Here is an 18,395-nt window from a genome sequence, read left to right on the forward strand (position 1 = left end):
TTTCCTGGCTGACTTTGCATGGATGGCCTGCCAATTCAAGAAGCAAGCCTTTTCCTATTTTTAACTGAGATCTTGAGGAGAAAGGGGACCATGGCAGCACCAAGGACAGCATTCTTGGCAGGGGCCTTGGAGTATGAAGAAAAGTCTTAGATGAGAATGATGGTTTTCAATTAAAACTATTTTTAAGTTAGCATATAAAATCGTGGGTTTTGCTGTGACATTTTCATACATATGTAATATTGTACTAAGCTCACATCTTCTCCTTTCTCCTTACTCCCTCCCCACATATGTCCTCTCGGCACAAATATGCCTTCCTTTCTTCCCCAAACAGTGTCTCAAGATTTTATGTTAAAATTATCTGGAAGGATTGCTGAATCTTAGACTTCTGGGCTAAACCTCAGTGCTCCTGATTCAACAGGTCTAGAATGGGTCCAGGAATGTATATTTTGTGACAATTGTCCACGGTGGTCATTGTTGCTACTGGTAGTGGGTTGGAGATTACACTTGGAGAATCCCTCACATACTATGTGCATATCCATCCACTCAGCCCAGTTTTATAGCCAGCATTTAAATGTGTAGTAAGAAGCTTTGCCAGGCTCTCTCACTGAAATTCAGATAAACTACAAATCAGTAAAACAGTTAATCACAAATTGTTGTTATATTTTTTTCAATGATCAGGCTCTGTTCTAAGCATACATGAGACTCAAATAAAAAAGTGCATGTAAGGATGATGTCATTGTATAAGTGAGAAAACGGGGGGAGGGCAGAGCACATACATGCTTTGTCTCCATGTGGCACAGCTAGACAGTGCAGAAGCCAGAATTTGGGATGTGCAACACTTAATCATATCCTAAGCAGGCTTTTCGGGTGGCAGATAGGACAGATCCTAAGTAGTTTAATAGACTTTGTATATCATAAGAGACAATCCTCATGTAAATGATGAGGACTTCTGCCAATGCTATAGATTTACCTACTCATCACTTAGACTCACAGAAGCACTCAATTTCTATAAGTGCTTAAGTGCTCTGCAGTGCTATAGGTCAGAGGTTGGCAAATCACAGTTCAGTATTGCCAGTGCCGCTTCTTTCTAAAATCCTGATGAGGGTTCTAGATTTATATTCATTTGTAAGAAATAATATAGAAAATCTCTGAATGAAATGATTGAGACTATGAGGAATCATTTTCTGCCACCTCTATGGAAATATACCTTTAATAGGTGTGGTGTTTGTACAGGTAAGTTCAAATACTTCTGGAGGCCAGAGGTCAGCATTGGATGCCTTCTTTGATGACTCTACCTTAATCCTTTGACAAAGGTTTCTCATTCAACCTAGAGCTCATTCATGAAGGCTGGGCTGGCTGGATATTGAGCTCAAAGATCTACCCATTTCTGCTCCCTCTTGCTCTCCATGCCGGGGTTACAGCTGTGCCAGGCTTCTATGTGGGTATAGGTATCTCAGGCCCTGATGCTTGTGCAACGGACACTTGACTAAGTCAGCCCTATATGAAAACATTTCTAATGAAGGCGTTGTCAAGTTCTAGGTATGCAATAATACAGCAAAGTTGGCTTTAATAATCTGCACTCAAACATGCTTTTATGGATGTCAAAGTAGTGGAAGCAAAACAGAAAGGAGGCTCCAAATTTGAACACTTTTCATGTCCAAGAGTAGACAGAACAGGATTGCAGCTACTTGGATAAGTGATAGACATCTTTATAGTCTATTTAAAAATATTATGACATAGGAACTGAAGTTGAATTCTGAACAATTGAGTTGTCCAGGCTTGGGTTCTGGGCAAGAATCACTTTTTTTTAAAATTCTGATTATCTTTACACTAGAGCAAAATGCTAGATACAGTTGGAGCCTTTGTTCCATGGTACTGACTGCACATGAGAGTCTTGGGGACCTGCCTGTTACCAACCACCTCTTTTCAGAAATATAGCCTGGGGAACGAAAGGTGATTTTGATGCTTATCTGACAGAAATTGAGTTGAGGACGTTTATCACATCCTCTATTCACAAACAGCCTGTACTCATTCTGAATTTGGAAACTGCTTCTTTGGCTGAATAGCAAGTCTGTTGGGCTGCAAGTCTCCAAATGTGAAAAACAGCAACACTTCCCTGGTATAGATGTTTACTTATGTGTATGGTGACTCATTGGTGAGCCATGGCTTATTCTTGGTATAAGACATGGAGAAAGATATTAAGCCGTCCACACTGGCATAGGAATCCAAACAATAGCCAGCTTGTGCTTAAAAGGGAGCTGAAGTCGTCCCAGCTCCCACAGGCATGCTGCACCCTGTTGGTGCTATGTTGTGTATCTATCTAGCAGTTCTTGCAAAGCCCCAGCCTCACATGGCAGAGGACCACCAGAGCCATTAGTTCTAACCAAAGCCCAAGACCCAGATCTATCTAGCGGTCCTCTCTCCTACTCTCTGGTCTTCCAGATTATGTGCCTCACCCTGGAGAATCACATGGATTTAATTACCAATTTGGTAGCTTTTACGCCTCATCCGAACCCATTTCCCTCTATCAAAGTAAGTTGTTATCTGATTGCAGTTTCTTTCTTTTTCCCTGGTTTTTCAAGACAGAGTTTCTCTGTATAGCCCTGGCTGTCCTAGAACTCACGCTGTAGACTAGTCTGGCCTTGAACTCAAGAGATTTGCCTGCCTCTGCCTCCCCAGTACTGGAACTAAAGACATATATCACCACCACCCAGCTATAGAGTTTATTTCTGTCTTTTTTTGAAGACTATATTTTTTTCCTTAAAAAAAAAAAAAGCCAGGCGTGGTGGCGCACGCCTTTAATCCCAGCACTCGGGAGGCATAGGCAGGCAGATTTCTGAGGCCAACCTGATCTACAGAGTGAGTTCCAGGACAGCCAGGGCTATACAGAGAAACCCTGTCTCGAAAAACCAAAAAAAAAAAAATATTATTTTTTAATCCTGACGATAGTTTTCTCTCCCTTCTCTCCTCAGTCCATCCCCCTCCCCATTTCACTCTCCCACTCCCATCCACTTCTTTGTTCCTCTTCAGAAAAGGGCATCTCTCCTATGGATATTAACCAGCCATGGCATATCAAGTTGCTGTAAGACTAGGCACTTCCCCTCCTATTAAGTCTAGATGAGACAACCCAATAGGAGAAAAAGGGCCCCAGAAGCTGTCCAAAGAGTCGGAGACAGCCCCACTCCCACTGTTAGGAGTCTTACAAAAACACCAAGTGAAACAACCACAACAGGTATGCAGAGGACCTAGCAGAGGCCCCTGTGGGCTCTGTGCTTGCCACCTCAGTCTTTGTGAGTCCCTATGAGCCCTGGTTAGTTGATTCTATTTTTGTGTGGTATTCTCCACCCCTCTGGCTTCTACAATCCTTCCTCACTTTCTTATGTAGAATTCTCTGAGTTTTGCCTAATATTTGGCTGTGGGTTTCTATATTTGCTCCTATGAGTTGGTGGGTGAGGCCTCTGATGACAACTGGGCTAGGCGCTGTTCTGTGACTAAAGCAGAATATCATTAGGAATCCTTTCATTGACATTTTTTCCAGTCATGTTTGGTTCTATCCTAGGCCTCTGGGCTATCCACCCTCTGGATCCTAGCCCCCCAGGCAGTGCCAGGGATGGGCTCCCTAACAAACCCAGTTTGGGTGTGCAAACAGAAATGGGTTGTGTTTTCAGCATGATGTGCTAAGAAGTAATAGCCAGGTGTTGAACTGTTGTCCTGTAAGCTTTGCCTCAAAGTCAGGTTGATTTGTTTACAGAGGCTAAACTTTTCAGTTCTTGAAATGCTGGTTCCATACATTTTGATGGTCTCCTTCTTTCTATCACTTCAAGAAATGGCCAAAGCCTTATGGTTCCATCTTGCAAGTAGGATTATGCTTCTGGCCATCAGATGTATCATCAAATTTTCATGATTCTTTTCACTAATACCTATTAAATGGCAGAAAATATAACAGCTGTACTTAGCTAAGGCAATTAATATTAGCTGATTATTGCTGTGCAACTAGGCACCACAACTTAGAGACTTCTAAGAACAATTTGTATTAACTTATTCAGAAGGGGCTGAGGGAAATGATTCCAGCCTAATGTGGTCAAGATACAAACTGGAATAAAGTCTTGACAAGACCACATGGTCCAGCCTCAGGGTGAACACTCACATTGCTGGGTAGGTGTGGATGACTGTTATCAGTAGGTTTTTGTGCCTTCCCTGGAGACCTCACCCATTGGGTTGCTTTCCTATCATGACAACTGGCTTGCCACAGAGCATGTGAGTTCTTTTGTGATCTAGTGCTGTAAGTCATACTCTGTCACTTTTGTAATGCACTATTGGGGGCTATTTCAGAAATTTTTATTTGAGAGGACAAAGTTTCAAAGAAGAAAGCCCAAAGCCATATAGATATTTTCTGTAACACACACACACACACACACACACACACACACACACACACACATTTTCTGTGCTTCCGTCTCTAAAATCCCTTTACCATCATTACCAACTTTACCAAGGACTGTTTGTCCTGCATTTCCTTCTTCTTCTCCCTCCTCCTCCTTCTTCCTCCCCTTCTCTCTTCCTCTTCCCCTTTATCCTCTTTGTCCCTCCTTTCCTTCAGTCTTCTTTCCTTTCCTTCATCCCTTCCTTCCCTCTCCCCCGTCTCCTTCCCTCTCTTCTTCTCCTCTCTCCTTTTTCTTCCCCCTCCTTTCTTTCCCCTTCCTACTCCTCCTCTTTGTCCTTTTACTTTATAGTCCTGAGTTTAACTTGCCACGTAGACCACGATAGCCTCAAAGTGTGATGATCTGCCTGCCTCCAAAGTCTCAATATTAGAGGCAAGTGCCACTATGTCTAGTTTACTATTGCCTATATGTATTTGAAACATTGAATTATGTTAATCTTTGTGAAGATGGGAAAATTATTTTTAAGCATGAAAGCGCTTTTCCTGATGCCCTAGCAGATGAAACCACTATAAATTATGTAATTATGTCTAAACAAAGAGCAGTAGGGATATGATTTCTTCATGTCTTTGATTCTTAGGGAGCAGGGTGGGGGAGGGGGACAAATGAACTAAAATTTTTACATTTGAGATAGATTTAAATTTTTCTTCACTTTCTTTAACTTCTTCCATTTGCATTTATTTTCTTGCCCTCTTTTTTGAATTCTGAGAACAAAAATCAGAACAACCAGCAAAACCAGTAAAATCAAAATGATGGTTCAGCCCTAAGAAATCTCTGCAAGAATCATGCTATTTTAAAAAAAGTATTTCTGAACATATACAAGCACATTCACACCCACATACATACAGGCTTTAAGCACAAATCTGAAAACTGTGGTAAATATTTTCAGGTTGCTCCAAGATCCTATTTGATATAGTTATCTTCTAAGAAAGGAAACAAGAAAGAAACCCCTTGTATATTCTTTATCCTTTTTAAGTCAGTTCAAAAATGACAAGGCCTGTCATCCTTGATCAACTTATCTAGTCAGGAGACATGACATCTTTCTTGCTGCCTGACCTATTTTGTCTAATGGGATGGCTCCTTTGCCCTCGGACAAGCTACCTTTTCTCTCAAGTTCCATTTATAGTAGGGTTTTATTAATGGTTAAATTGTTAGGAATGGATCTATCTCCCTCACAAGGCCTAGTTCCCCTGTTCAAAATTAAGCCATGGGATCCAAGAGTCTGTCCATTTCCACATCATTTAAAGTAAAATCTCTCTTGGCCCTTTGAAGTGACAGATAAGTGCTCAGTATTAATTCTCACTGCATGCCCCAGAATCCTGTCAGTTAAGAGCTGTCTAACATTTACTGCTACACGGGTAATGTTTTCATGACCCATGAGAATTTTCTTCAGACTTCCATGGAATAAGGAGATTTGGAATTGAAATGCCTTTTTATCCTGAGAAATTCAGTTTTCTACTGAGTTCCTAAGTCCCTTTTTTCCTTTAATTTAGTTTTAGCTCACTCATTTTTTAAAAAAAATATGATTTCATTTATTACTACTACTATTATTGTTGCGGCTCTTGTGTTGTTGTTATTGTTGTTGTTGGTAGTGGTGGTGGTCGTGTGTGTGTGTGTGTGTGCGCTTGTGTGTGAGAGTGCATATGTATGTGGAACACACATTCTGTGGCATTCATGTGGTGATCAAAGGATAGGAGGCTATTTTTCCCTTCCACCATGTGTCTTCTGGGGATTGAACTCAGGTCAACAGGTTTGCATGACAGCAGAGCCATTTTAATGGCTGCCAAGCCCTCAGTTTACTCTGTTCATTTCTTCTCTCAGTACATTTAGTTCTCTCTCAACCATCAACATCACTAAGAGCTTGAAGCTGAGATGACACAGACTGGAAATCTTGCTTGGAAAACAGAGGAGGAAGAACGCATTGATTTATAAGCTTTGTGTGGATTTTTGAGAATAATAGCACAGTTCACGCTATGTGGGAGGCAGTCTTCAAAATGCCTTGATGCGTTATCCTCACAACCATCAAATGAGCTTGACACTGTTATTTTTCTATCAATCAATCAAAAACCAATTGGGGCTCATATGGTTAGATAACTAGTCCAGGGTGCCCAGGAAGAAAGAAGGAGAGCTGAGATTTGAAGGCTGAGTTGTTTTCCACAACAGATACACAGAAACCACGACCAAATCTCTAGTCAGGAGCTCAGGCAGGTTGGGCTAAGGGTGTTAAAGCAGTTTCTCTAATGCACTGATTCCGAGCATTCATCAACGCTTTATTTCACAGTAGCTTAAAGAGGTTACAGAAATACTGTTCAAATCTTGGAATAAGAGAATAAAAAGCAAGGCTAGCAAACATTGTGAGTCTGGGTACAAGTGATCATTAAACTCTATTACAAGGCAAATTTAGCAAAGCAGGTAAATCTAATTTCCCAGAAGGGACTCTTAATCTCATTAAGTTTATCAGAAAATCTCTCAGGTTTTATTGGCAGTGCTTCCCAGAAGAAACCTTTTATTACACCAGAGACCAAATGCTCTGTTCTGGCTTAAGTTTGGAAACATCCCCCCCCCCCACCAGAGACAGCTCTCTCCAGACTGGGGTTTGTCTTTCCTCTCTGTATTGTTGACTTTGGGGCCAGACAACTCTGCTGTGGGGATTGCTCAAGGATGCTCGCTTATGCCATTGGCACCTTCATACATGTCTGTGGTACTCTGGCAAGCCCTGGTCAGAATCACCTCACTAAACTCTTTGTTTCTCATGCGTGCTCCATGGAACAACAGCACCTCCTAGGAAGGTAGGGGGCATAAACAAGTTCATGCTCCATCCCCAGAGCTTATATAGTCAGAATCTGCAGTTTAATAAGATCTCTAGGGCATCTAGACATTGAAGTGTGAGTAGACCTTCTAGACCTGTGATTGTCAACCTTAGCTTCACGTTAGAGTACCTTGGAAACTGTAGAAACTGATTGAACCCCCAGAGAGTCTGGTGTAATTGCTCAGGAGCAACCTGGGCTTTGGGATTACAAACAAAGCTCCAGGTGAGTCTAGTGGACAGCCAACCTTGAGATCCTATTTTGAGTTTTAAAAAAATGCCCACAACATAGGAATGATTTACAATAGCCTATAAATGGGTTCTTTAAGATCTGCTATTTTTTTTTCTTTCTGTGAACATCCTTTTCTGACCCTTTAACTCTTTTTTTTTTTTTTTTTCCATTTTTTATTAGGTATTTAGCTCATTTACATTTCCAATGCTATACCAAAAGTCCCCCTTACCCACCCACCCCCACTCCCCTACCCACCCACTCCCCCCCTTTGGCCCTGGCGTTCCCCTGTACCGGGGCACACAAAGTCTGCGTGTCCAATGGGCCTCTCTTTCCAGTGATGGCCGACTAGGCCATCTTTTGATACATATGCAGCTAGAGTCAAGAGCTCAGGGGTACTGGTTAGTTCATAATGTTGTTCCACCTATAGGGTTGAAGATCCCTTTAGCTCCTTGGGTACTTTCTCTAGCTCCTCCATTGGGAGCCCTGTGATCCATCCATTAGCTGACTGTGAGCATCCACTTCTGTGTTTGCTAGGCCCCGGCATAGTCTCACAAGAGACAGCTACATCTGGGTCCTTTCGATAAAATCTTGCTAGTATATGCAATGGTGTCAGCGTTTGGATGCTGATTATGGGGTGGATCCCTGGATATGGCAGTCTCTACATGGTCCATCCTTTCATCTCAGCTCCAAACTTTGTTTCTGTAACTCCTTCCATGGGTGTTTTGTTCCCACTTCTAAGGAGGGGCATAGTGTCCACACTTCAGTCTTCATTTTTCTTGAGTTTCATGTGTTTAGGAAATTGTATCTTATATCGTGGGTATCCTAGGTTTTGGGCTAATATCCACTTATCAGTGAGTACATATTGTGTGAGTTCCTTTGTGATTGTGTTACCTCACTCAGGATGATGCTCTCCAGGTCCATCCATTTGGCTAGGAATTTCATAAATTCATTCTTTTTAATAGCTGAGTAGTACTCCATTGTGTAGATGTACCACATTTTCTGTATCCATTCCTCTGTTGAGGGGCATCTGGGTTCTTTCCAGTTTCTGGCTATTATAAATAAGGCTGCTATGAACATAGTGGAGCATGTGTCCTTCTTACCAGTTGGGGCTTCTTCTGGATATATGCCCAGGAGAGGTATTGCTGGATCCTCCGGTAGTACTATGTCCAATTTTCTGAGGAACCGCCAGACTGATTTCCAGAGTGGTTGTACAAGCCTGCAATCCCACCAACAATGGAGGAGTGTTCCTCTTTCTCCACATCCTCGCCAGCATCTGCTGTCACCTGAATTTTTGATCTTAGCCATTCTCACTGGTGTGAGGTGGAATCTCAGGGTTGTTTTGATTTGCATTTCCCTGATGATTAAGGATGTTGAACATTTTTTCAGGTGCTTCTCTGCCATTCGGTATTCCTCAGGTGAGAATTCTTTGTTCAGTTCTGAGCCCCATTTTTTAAGGGGGTTATTTGATTTTCTGAGGTCCACCTTCTTGAGTTCTTTATATATGTTGGATATTAGTCCCCTATCTGATTTAGGATAGGTAAAGATCCTTTCCCAGTCTGTTGGTGGTCTTTTTGTCTTATAGACAGTGTCTTTTGCCTTGCAGAAACTTTGGAGTTTCATTAGGTCCCTTTTGTCAATTCTCGATCTTACAGCACAAGCCATTGCTGTTCTGTTCAGGAATTTTTCCCCTGTGCCCATATCTTCAAGGCTTTTCCCCACTTTCTCCTCTATAAGTTTCAGTGTCTCTGGTTTTATGTGAAGTTCCTTGATCCACTTAGATTTGACCTTAGTACAAGGAGATAAGTATGGATCGATTCGCATTCTTCTACATGATAACAACCAGTTGTGCCAGCACCAATTGTTGAAAATGCTGTCTTTCTTCCACTGGATGGTTTTGGCTCCCTTGTCGAAGATCAAGTGACCATAGGTGTGTGGGCTGACCCTTTAACTCTTAAGATTATGTAGTCAAAATATTTTGGTGAAGCAGGCATGGTATCACATGCTTTAATCCAAGCAGTCAAGAGGCAGACGCAGACAGACCTCTGTGAGTTCAAGGCTCTGAGTCAAGACTAGTCTGGTCTATGTAGAGTTCCAGGAAAGCCAGAGCCATCTAGTGGAGAGACCCTGTCTAAAGAAATATTTTTCTGATATCTTCAAAGGTAATCTTCATAATTAGCTTTTAAAATAGTTGAATGATTGGGAGTATGTGGAGGATTAAGACATTCACTTATGTTTCTTAGATAGCCATACAAATCATCCTAATCCTAGATAATTAATATTTGTACTTAAAAAATACCCAACAGGGACTGGAGAGATGGCTCAGTGGTTAAGAACATTGACTGCTCTTCCAGAGGTCCTGAGTTCAATTCCCAGCAACCACATGGTGGTTCACAACCATCCGTAATGGGATCTGATGCCTTCTTCTGGTGTCTCTGAAGACAGCTACAGTGTGCTCATCATCATCATATATATATATATATATATATATATATATATATATATATATATATATACACACATATATATGTATATATGTGTATATATGTGTATATATATACATATATATATATTAAATACAATCTTTTAAAAAAATACCCAACATTCAACAGACAATCGTATCAAGAAAAGGGGCTTAGGGACAGGAGTTCAAGTAGTAGAGTGCTTGCATTAAGCCATAAGATCAGACTCCACAACCATAAACCTGTAATTTTTTGGAGAGGTTGGTCAGAAGCATCCGAAATTCAAGGCCATTCTCAGCTACATGATGAGTTCAAGCTTGTATGAGTTGCATGAGAAATGTCTGTAAAAAAGATACCCCGCCCCATGAAATGTATAGTTATATAAAGATCTCCTACAAGTTGGGAATCAAAACACTAACATTTAAAAATTTTTTTATTTAATCTTTCTTTTTTTATTATTACGTATTTTCCTTAATCTTTCTTTTTAACACTCCAGATTTTATCCCCCTCCTGGTCAACCCTCTGACTGTTCCACATCCCATACCTCCTCCCCGCCCTCTGTCTCCATGAGGATGTCCCCACCCCCTACCCCACCAAACCTCTAAATTCCCTGGGTCCTTCAGTCTCTTGAGGATTAGGTGCATCTTCTCTGACTGAACCCAGGCCCCGCAGTCCTCTGCTGTATATGTGTTGGAGGCCTCATATCAGCTAGTATATCCTGCCTGGCTGGTGGTCCAGCGTCTGAGAGATCTCTGAGGTTCAGGTTAATTGAGACTGCTGGTCCTCCTACAGGGTGGCCTTTCTCCTCAGGTTCTTCCAGCTTTTCCCTAATTCAACCACAGGGGTCAGGTGCTTCTGTCCATTGCTTGGGTGCAAATTTCTGCCTCTGACTCTTTCAGCTGCTTGTTGGGTCTTTCAGAAGGTAGTCATGATAGATCCCTTTTTGTGAGTACTCCATAGCCTCAGTATAGTGTGAGGCCTTGGGACATCTCCTTGATCTGGATCCTACTTTGGGTCTGTCGCTGAACCTCCTTTTCCTTAAGTTCCTCTCCATTTCCATCCCTGCAGCTCTTTCAGACAGGAAAGAGTTTTGGGTCAGAGTTGTGACTGTGGGATAGCAACCCCATCTCTCACTTGATGCCCTGTCTTCCTGCTGGAGTTGGGCTCTATAAGTTCCTTCTCCCTACTGTCAGGCATTTCATCTAAGGTCCCTCCCTTTGATTCCTGAGTGTCTCTCACCTCCCAGGTCTCTGGTGCATTCTGGAGGGTTCCCCCCACCTCCTACCTCCTAAGGTTTCCTGTTTCCATTCTTTCTGCTGGTCCTCAGGGCTTCAGTCTCTTTCCCCCACCCAAACAGGGATACCAGATCAAGTTCCCCTGTTCCCTCACCCCCTTTCCCAAGCTGGTTCCCCCTCCCTCTCTGCTTGTGACTGCATTCTTCTTCCCAAGTGGGATTGAGGCGTCCTCACTTGGGCCCTTCAGCTTATTGACCTTTTTGAGTTCTGAAAACACTGACATCTTAATCAATGGTTAAAGGAAATGCACTCTTAATACTATTTGTATTAAAATTTCCATTTATTGTTCATCATATCATTGTATTTCTTGTATTTTGTCTAGTAGCTGTGCTAGTTTTCCTAATAGAACTATTATTGGACATGTGGTTTCTTACTGTTTTTCAAAGGCCTGAAAGGATTACTATTTTAGCAGAAAATTTAAATCAGGCCACTGTAACTTGGAGATTACCTATAAATTAAGAGAAAATACTCATCAAGGGGGGTGAGGGTGTAACACTTGTCAAAGAGGATAGGGGTATAAATTAATGGTAGAACATTTCTTATCCTGTGTGTGAACCTGTGTTCAACGTCTAGCCTCAAGGGAAAAAAAAAGTAAAATGAGAACAAACAAGAGAAACCCCAACAAACTATACATCTGGCATTCATTTATTTGTACAGTTTTTAAAATTCTGCTAAACTCTGAGAAGATGAAAAACTCATTTATTCAATATTGGAATTCATTTGAACAAGTACAATAACATTTAAGTCAATGTTTTAAAAAGATTTACTTTTAAATTTTATTTTAAATTTGTGTGTGAGGGCATGTGTATATGGTGGGGTTAGGGGTGCACACATGTGAATGCAGAAGTCAGAAGAGAACATTGGATCCCCTGGAGTTTTAATTAATAGGCAGTTGAGGGCTCCCTGACATGGGTACTGGAAACCTAACCAGGTCTTCAGAACTGAACCTAGGTCCTTTGGTAGGGCAGCAAGCACCAACTACTAAGCCATCCCTCCAGTCCTATAAGTCAAATTTTTGATATACTACAGATCTATTTCTTTGTATCTGCTATTCCACTGCTGGACTGATGAATGTACACCAAGCTGTACAGCCTGTGCAGATTACCTATTCTCATTTTAAGGAAGTTTCAAAAAATAATTTAGCATAGGGGAAAGAGCTCCCAGCCTTTAGCTAGTTACAATTCCCCCAAAGCCATACTTTTTATTTGAATGCTGAGAGTTTGAACTGCTCATCAAGATCAGTGTTACCATAGGAGAGTCAGTCGGCTTTAAGGTGGTCTCTAGGACAAAGGTTTTCAGTCATGTGCTAATGAAAGAAAGCAGGGATGCCCACTTTTTTTTTCTCATTTTTCCAATAATTATATATGTCAAGACATTGGCTATCATTGGGATTGTTCTAGAACCTATGGTTGCCACAGACCATTGTTTGACATCTTTAAGAGGATTCTGGGTATTTTTGATATAATCACCATTGTCTCTAGGCCCAGAGTGTTAAGGTGCACATGATATCAAAGGCTTTTTTCATCTTTGGAAAAAATCTTTGTTGAGACCGCCATCCCCTCAACTTACCTTTTTGTCCATCTCCTTCCCCCTGAGGCTACTGAGTTCCGCTTTACTAGAGAAGAGTTTGTCACATACTTAGTAAAACACTTCTAATATTTGGTGTAGAGTTCTGTTGCACTGACTTTATGAGTCTTTGTTTCAGATTTTAAAAAGATCTCTGGGCTTGGGTTTGTCCAGATAGAGTTATAAATGACACACACCTTCTCTGTCTGTGGGTCTGTGGTGTCCCTTACATGTTGTTGCTGTAGCTTGTACTACTCACCTCATGGTGTGGTCATGATGACCATATAGGACACTGTGATTCAATGTACCTTGTAAACTCTAGAAGACTCCACAAATGCCAAGACCTTGTCTTAATTTTTTTGCTAACCCTACAATGAGTGAGAAGGCTTGAACCAGTGTGCTCTGAGTGTATGGTCAGCCATTGCAAATGAAACCAGAGCTCAAGGCAATGCCTTTGAGTGACACTAATCTTGAGTGTCATTGTGTTTATGGCTGTATTATTTAGCACCACACAGGAGGGGGTAATTGCCACACCACCCGCAGAGTGTGTGGTTAAAGGAACGAATGCAGACAAGTGTTTTGCAGACGAGTGTTGAGTCGACTCCATTTCCCATATGATGTGTGTGGGATCACAGTGACTATGAGTAAGGCAGCTATAAATGGGTCATGGTGAGGCGTAAACATCACATGAGCCTCAGCCTGGACATAGAGTGACACCGGGGAGGGATTTGGTATATTTCTTGTGCCAGCCAAAATGTCCCATGTCCAAAGGGAAGCTGGAGCTCGGGCTTCTGGCTTTTAAATTTTGGGGGAGAAAAGACATATTGAGTAATTGTTTTTTAGCAGGGTACTTCATTATCCCTTCATGAGGCTAGGACACAGCAGAATCACAACTGTTGTCTGGGTGGCAAAGCATTGTGGCCCTGGCGGTTGCCACCACACTTGCATTCCAACAGCCTGACAAACGAGTGGGCAATTTTAGCTCTGGATGTCTTCCCATTTATTCCATTTCTAAATTAGAGCCCTGACTCAGAGAAGAGAGTCCTGAGGGCCTCTTGGTTCCCGACTTTTTGTATTCTGATATCTGCCAGGTATTCCCAGACACAATAAGTCCCATGAGGCCAGTGCTACAGACTCTACTCTGGGATTTTGTAGTCCAGGGAAGATAATGTCTGACTTTATCTACAGAGTTCTGTGCCTGGGCTCACTAGGCCTCTTAAATTCTGTGGGAAGGGGCTTGGTAGGCTACAAGGTGATCTAAAAGACGATTGCAGTATTTCTGCTGTCCTGCCTATTACTTCCTGCCTGGCTCCTACAAGAACAACCAGGCTCTATGTCCAGCACGTACTAGGTAATCAAAGCTGCTGTCATTGACATCAGCTCTTCGTCTACTCTCATTTGATGTATAGGCTTGTGGCACAGACCCAGTATCCCCCTGCTTAACCAAGGTTTTTACTGACTGATTCTGCTCTTAGGCACAGTGGGTAATGGAAAGGAGCCTAGTATCCCTTGAGGCCAGTGCAGCCTAAATAATATTTCTCAGGAAAGCCACAATTTCACCTAGCTGGGAAGATGACCAGTGATCAGAGTCCACATCAAGCCTGTCGTATAAATGGTACCATTTCTGGGTTGCAGACAGTGCTTTACTGTCTGGACATTTTTCAGTGAGAAATCACACTTCAGAGAATATGCTTCAGTGACAATTTGCTATGGATCATCACCCCTTTTATGTTGTTCAGAGAAGTCCAAGGAATGTCTGAGCTTCAAGGTCAGCTTGTCATGGACCTCTCACTTAGCCAGAAAAGCTGTCCATATGTCACCCAGCACAGCGCTCACTGCAATAAATTGAATGTAGCATACTCTAGTCATGATGGGACTCTGGGGTCTAGAGAAGAATTGACAGCACAGTAGGGACATAGCACATCAAATCATCAGTCCTGGTTTATTGAATCCCTGACCCCTTGCTCATTCCTGCTGCCTTACATCGAAGAGTGTGAGGTTATCTGTAACTACAACTCAGTTCTCATTTCTCCAGTGGTCCAATTCATCTGTCCTGAGGTTCCTGTGTCAGGTAGAGTCGACCAGCAATCAGATGGAAACAGAAATGGCTAGGACATGTGCACAGCCTTCAGAAAGTCATAGCCTGTGTGGCAGGGGAATTATAGTGGGAAATGCAGGGGGAAGGAGATGAGGCACATAAGCAGACTTATACCATTCTGTGGGTCACATGCCACATGCTGATGGCATGGAGAGGTGGGGCTTCAGTCTAAAGTTGTAAGCAGAAGGCAGGAAGTCTGATGGCCTTGGCATGTTGCAAAAGCTGTGCATATGTGCTTCGGTGAACTCAGTGGGCAGAAGTATGAGAAGGAATGGTTAGAGATAGGACCAGCATGATACCCCAGTATAAGTCTGTAAGACAGCCAGTCAGTGATCTACATGTCGTCTAAAAATCCAGGACAGTGAAAAAAGTGACACCTTACTTCCCCTTGGTGACTTTTGAAAGTTGCCAGAAAAATAAAACAAAATTCCCTTAAATATCTAACAGTACACTAGATAAAGAACAGGTACTGTTAATATACAAGGAATGCAATTCAAGAAATTCCTTCCTGTAGGACATGGATGAACTGGACAGCATTATGCAAAGTGAATTGTACCACTCATAGAAAGACATACACTGTATAGTTTCATTTATATGAGACTCCTACCCAACTAGTCAAACTCATAAAATAAAAAAGAGTCTTGCTAGGGGCTTGTGAGAGGAAAAAACAAGTGACCACACATTAATAGATATAAAATTTCATTTAAACAAGATGAATTCTCTTTAGAGATCTATTATACCTTTCACCTAAGCCAATAATTTTTCACCTAAGCCAAGTGTATTTTACAACTAAATGTTTCTTGAAAGTAGATCTCATGTTGTATTCTTACCACACACACACACACACACACACACACACACACCAAATTCTTCCAGAGGCCATTTCACTTTATAACCATTAATGGCCTCCAGCTTTCCCCTCTAGTTCAAAGCCATTCAAATCATCCTTGTTAGTAGACTGGAAAGAGCCTCAGAGTCAGGACACCTAAGTTAAAATACGACTTTTTTTCCACTTAGAAGCTGTGAAGCTTTGAGCAAATTGCTTAGTTCTCTACGTTTTATCTCAGTAAGGAGAACAACGCAGCCCACACCACGGCCACGCTACAAATGTCAGAGACCATGTACGGCTCTGCCAATTCTACAGATGCATACTGGGAAGCAAAGCTTTCTAAAAGATGTTAGATGCATACTTCTCCTCGGGGCTCACAGACCATGTCTGGGTTCCATGACTCTCACTAGCTATACGAGAGATGGGAAATAGAGTATCTGGCTCACCAACTTTTGAAGTAGAGAAGAAAGCAAGGGCTGTGGGAGAGAACCAAGCCTTAGTTTTTGCCCCAGGAGACATTTCACCCTTGCCTGCAGATTTTTTTTTAAAGTCCAGCCATTGGTAATAAAAAGGTATTTATTCTACTTAGAAACAATTTGTCCCACTCACAGAAGTGAAACACACAAAGAATAGCACTAAAGCCGAATGGAGAACGAATGTCTTAATAATTCACACTTGCAATGGAAAAAGCTTTGAAAAGAAATGGCACAATGTTATTAGCTTTTGCTGCCTAACAAATAGCTCCCAAAGCCAATGATGAAAACAAAAGATGTTTTCATTGTGGCTCGTGTGTTTTGTGTTGGGCCAATCTTGGTTGTAGTCATTTCAGAGTCTTCAGGTCTCGGTCTTCTGGAGCTGTGTGCTAGGTGGGACCTGGTTGAGGGTTTTTAGTTCTTTGCTACAGGTTTCTCATTCTTCTCGGGTCAGTGGTTTGCCTGGGCATACTCTTGTTATGGCAATAGCAGAGGAGCAACTCAGCAAGCATGTGATACTTTTAAAGACACTTCTGTATCATTTCCTTGACCAAAGCAAATCCCATGTCTAGAATCAGGCATTAGAACTTATACCCATTCACAATGGTGGGGAACTGTAGTTACATGGCAGTAGGAATGGATAAAGAAAGGGGTGAATTTATTTTTTTTAGAGTCATGAATGCAAATTTTTACCAGGCTAGGTTTTGCCAAGTCATTGTTCTAAAGTCAGCATACATTTTCAATTATTTACAAGGACATCATCCTAATTTAGCCTGCAATTATTTGTCATTTGAACCAAAGCTGATGGCTATACTATGCCTTGTTTTGCAGTTCACATTGGATGCTTAGAATCAGGAGATGCATTTGTAAGTAAAAGTGGGGTCTTACACCTCATTTGACTTGTACTTATCATATTAGTTTATAAGCCGACCCTAAAAATATCTCATGAAAACTAAACCAAATGATACACTTAGAGGATACTTCATTAAGTGAACTAAGCTAGACCCAGAGGAAGGATGCTGTGTGATCTCACTTGTATGTGAAATCTAAATATTGAGTTTGAAGAAGGAGAAGGAGAATGAGGCCGAAGTAATGGGAAACTGTTGAGAAGACACAAAATGTCAGTTACATGGCAGGAATGCTGTCCAGCATGGTGATTACCGCTAATAATGTATTACATGTTTGAAAACTGTTAAGAGTAGATTGTCAGTGTTCTAACCACAAAAAGAAAATGTGTGAGTTGTTATAGACGCTAATTAACTTGATTTAATCACTTCATGGTGTATGCATATATCAAAACATCACATAACATTGCATGGTAAATATACAGTTTCTGTTTGTTAGTCATATCTTAATACAATTAAAGAGAAAAAAATCCCTAATGATATGTTTTCTTTTTCTTTTGCAGCGTTGACGTGTTTTTCCAAGGGAGAAAAAACAATGGGTTGAAATAAACAACTTCCTGAACATTTTATACATTTGTATGATGATCACAAACCTCCTGAATGCCCAAGACTCTAGCAAAAATATCCTGTTTGTACATTTATATTTCTTCCTTTTACTTGGTTGCATTTCTCACTTTAGCTACATTTTTGGCACCTTGTAGAGCAAATCAGCACACGAATTTACAACCTGGGAAGTGTGGTTTTGAGGAGAGATGTGATTTTTATGAAGGGGGGGATGGCAACGTGCAAGCAGTGATTTTGATGTTAAGTACTTTAAGTTACTTCCCACGGTCTTTTGGTCAATATTTGAAATGGTTTCTTCACCTTTTAAATTATCTCAATTAACTTTTTATGAGTTCAAATAAATATTTGAGTAAATGTAACATATGAATCTTTATCAAATTAATTTTCTTACCTTCAGATAGCTACATGTTCCCTAAAGGAGAGAGAAATATGTACCAGGCAGTCCAATCCCATATTGCCTATGTGGGGACTTCTGAGTTATTAGGTGCTATGGAAAACACTACGCTGGCTGATCATTGCATATGAGCTTAAATATCGCATGGGTAATTTTGTACTGATGTTACTTCCCATCTGAGGATGACCTGGACGTTGAACGCATTTTTGTTCCATGAAGGATCAATAGTCTTATATTCCAGATTAAACAGAGTTCATTTTAAGACCCAGTAAAGCTGAGTGATAGGAAGAGAAGGGAGGGACTGATCACACAATAGCTGTGCAAAGGGAGCAGAC

At 41.4% G+C, this 18,395-nt stretch overlaps 1 protein-coding gene across 5 annotated transcripts in view; it reads left to right on the forward strand.

Moving 5' to 3' along the window:
- Smpx (small muscle protein, X-linked) overlaps nt 1-18,025 on the forward strand; it is a 53,619-nt gene extending 35,594 nt beyond the window's left edge. For 4 of the 5 annotated variants that reach the window (NR_045569.1, NR_103722.1, XR_387086.3 and 1 more), the window contains 2 exons: nt 17,029-17,063; nt 17,606-18,025. The gene's annotated coding sequence lies outside the window, so the exon portion shown is untranslated. The remainder of the gene's footprint in view (nt 1-17,028; nt 17,064-17,605) is intronic. The other variant, NM_001252591.2, reaches the window with a different exon arrangement.
- The last annotated feature ends 370 nt before the right edge of the window (nt 18,026-18,395 follow it).

The sequence above is a fragment of the Mus musculus genome, chromosome X, assembly GCF_000001635.26.
Source record: "Mus musculus strain C57BL/6J chromosome X, GRCm38.p6 C57BL/6J".
Lineage (NCBI taxonomy): Eukaryota > Metazoa > Chordata > Mammalia > Rodentia > Muridae > Mus > Mus musculus.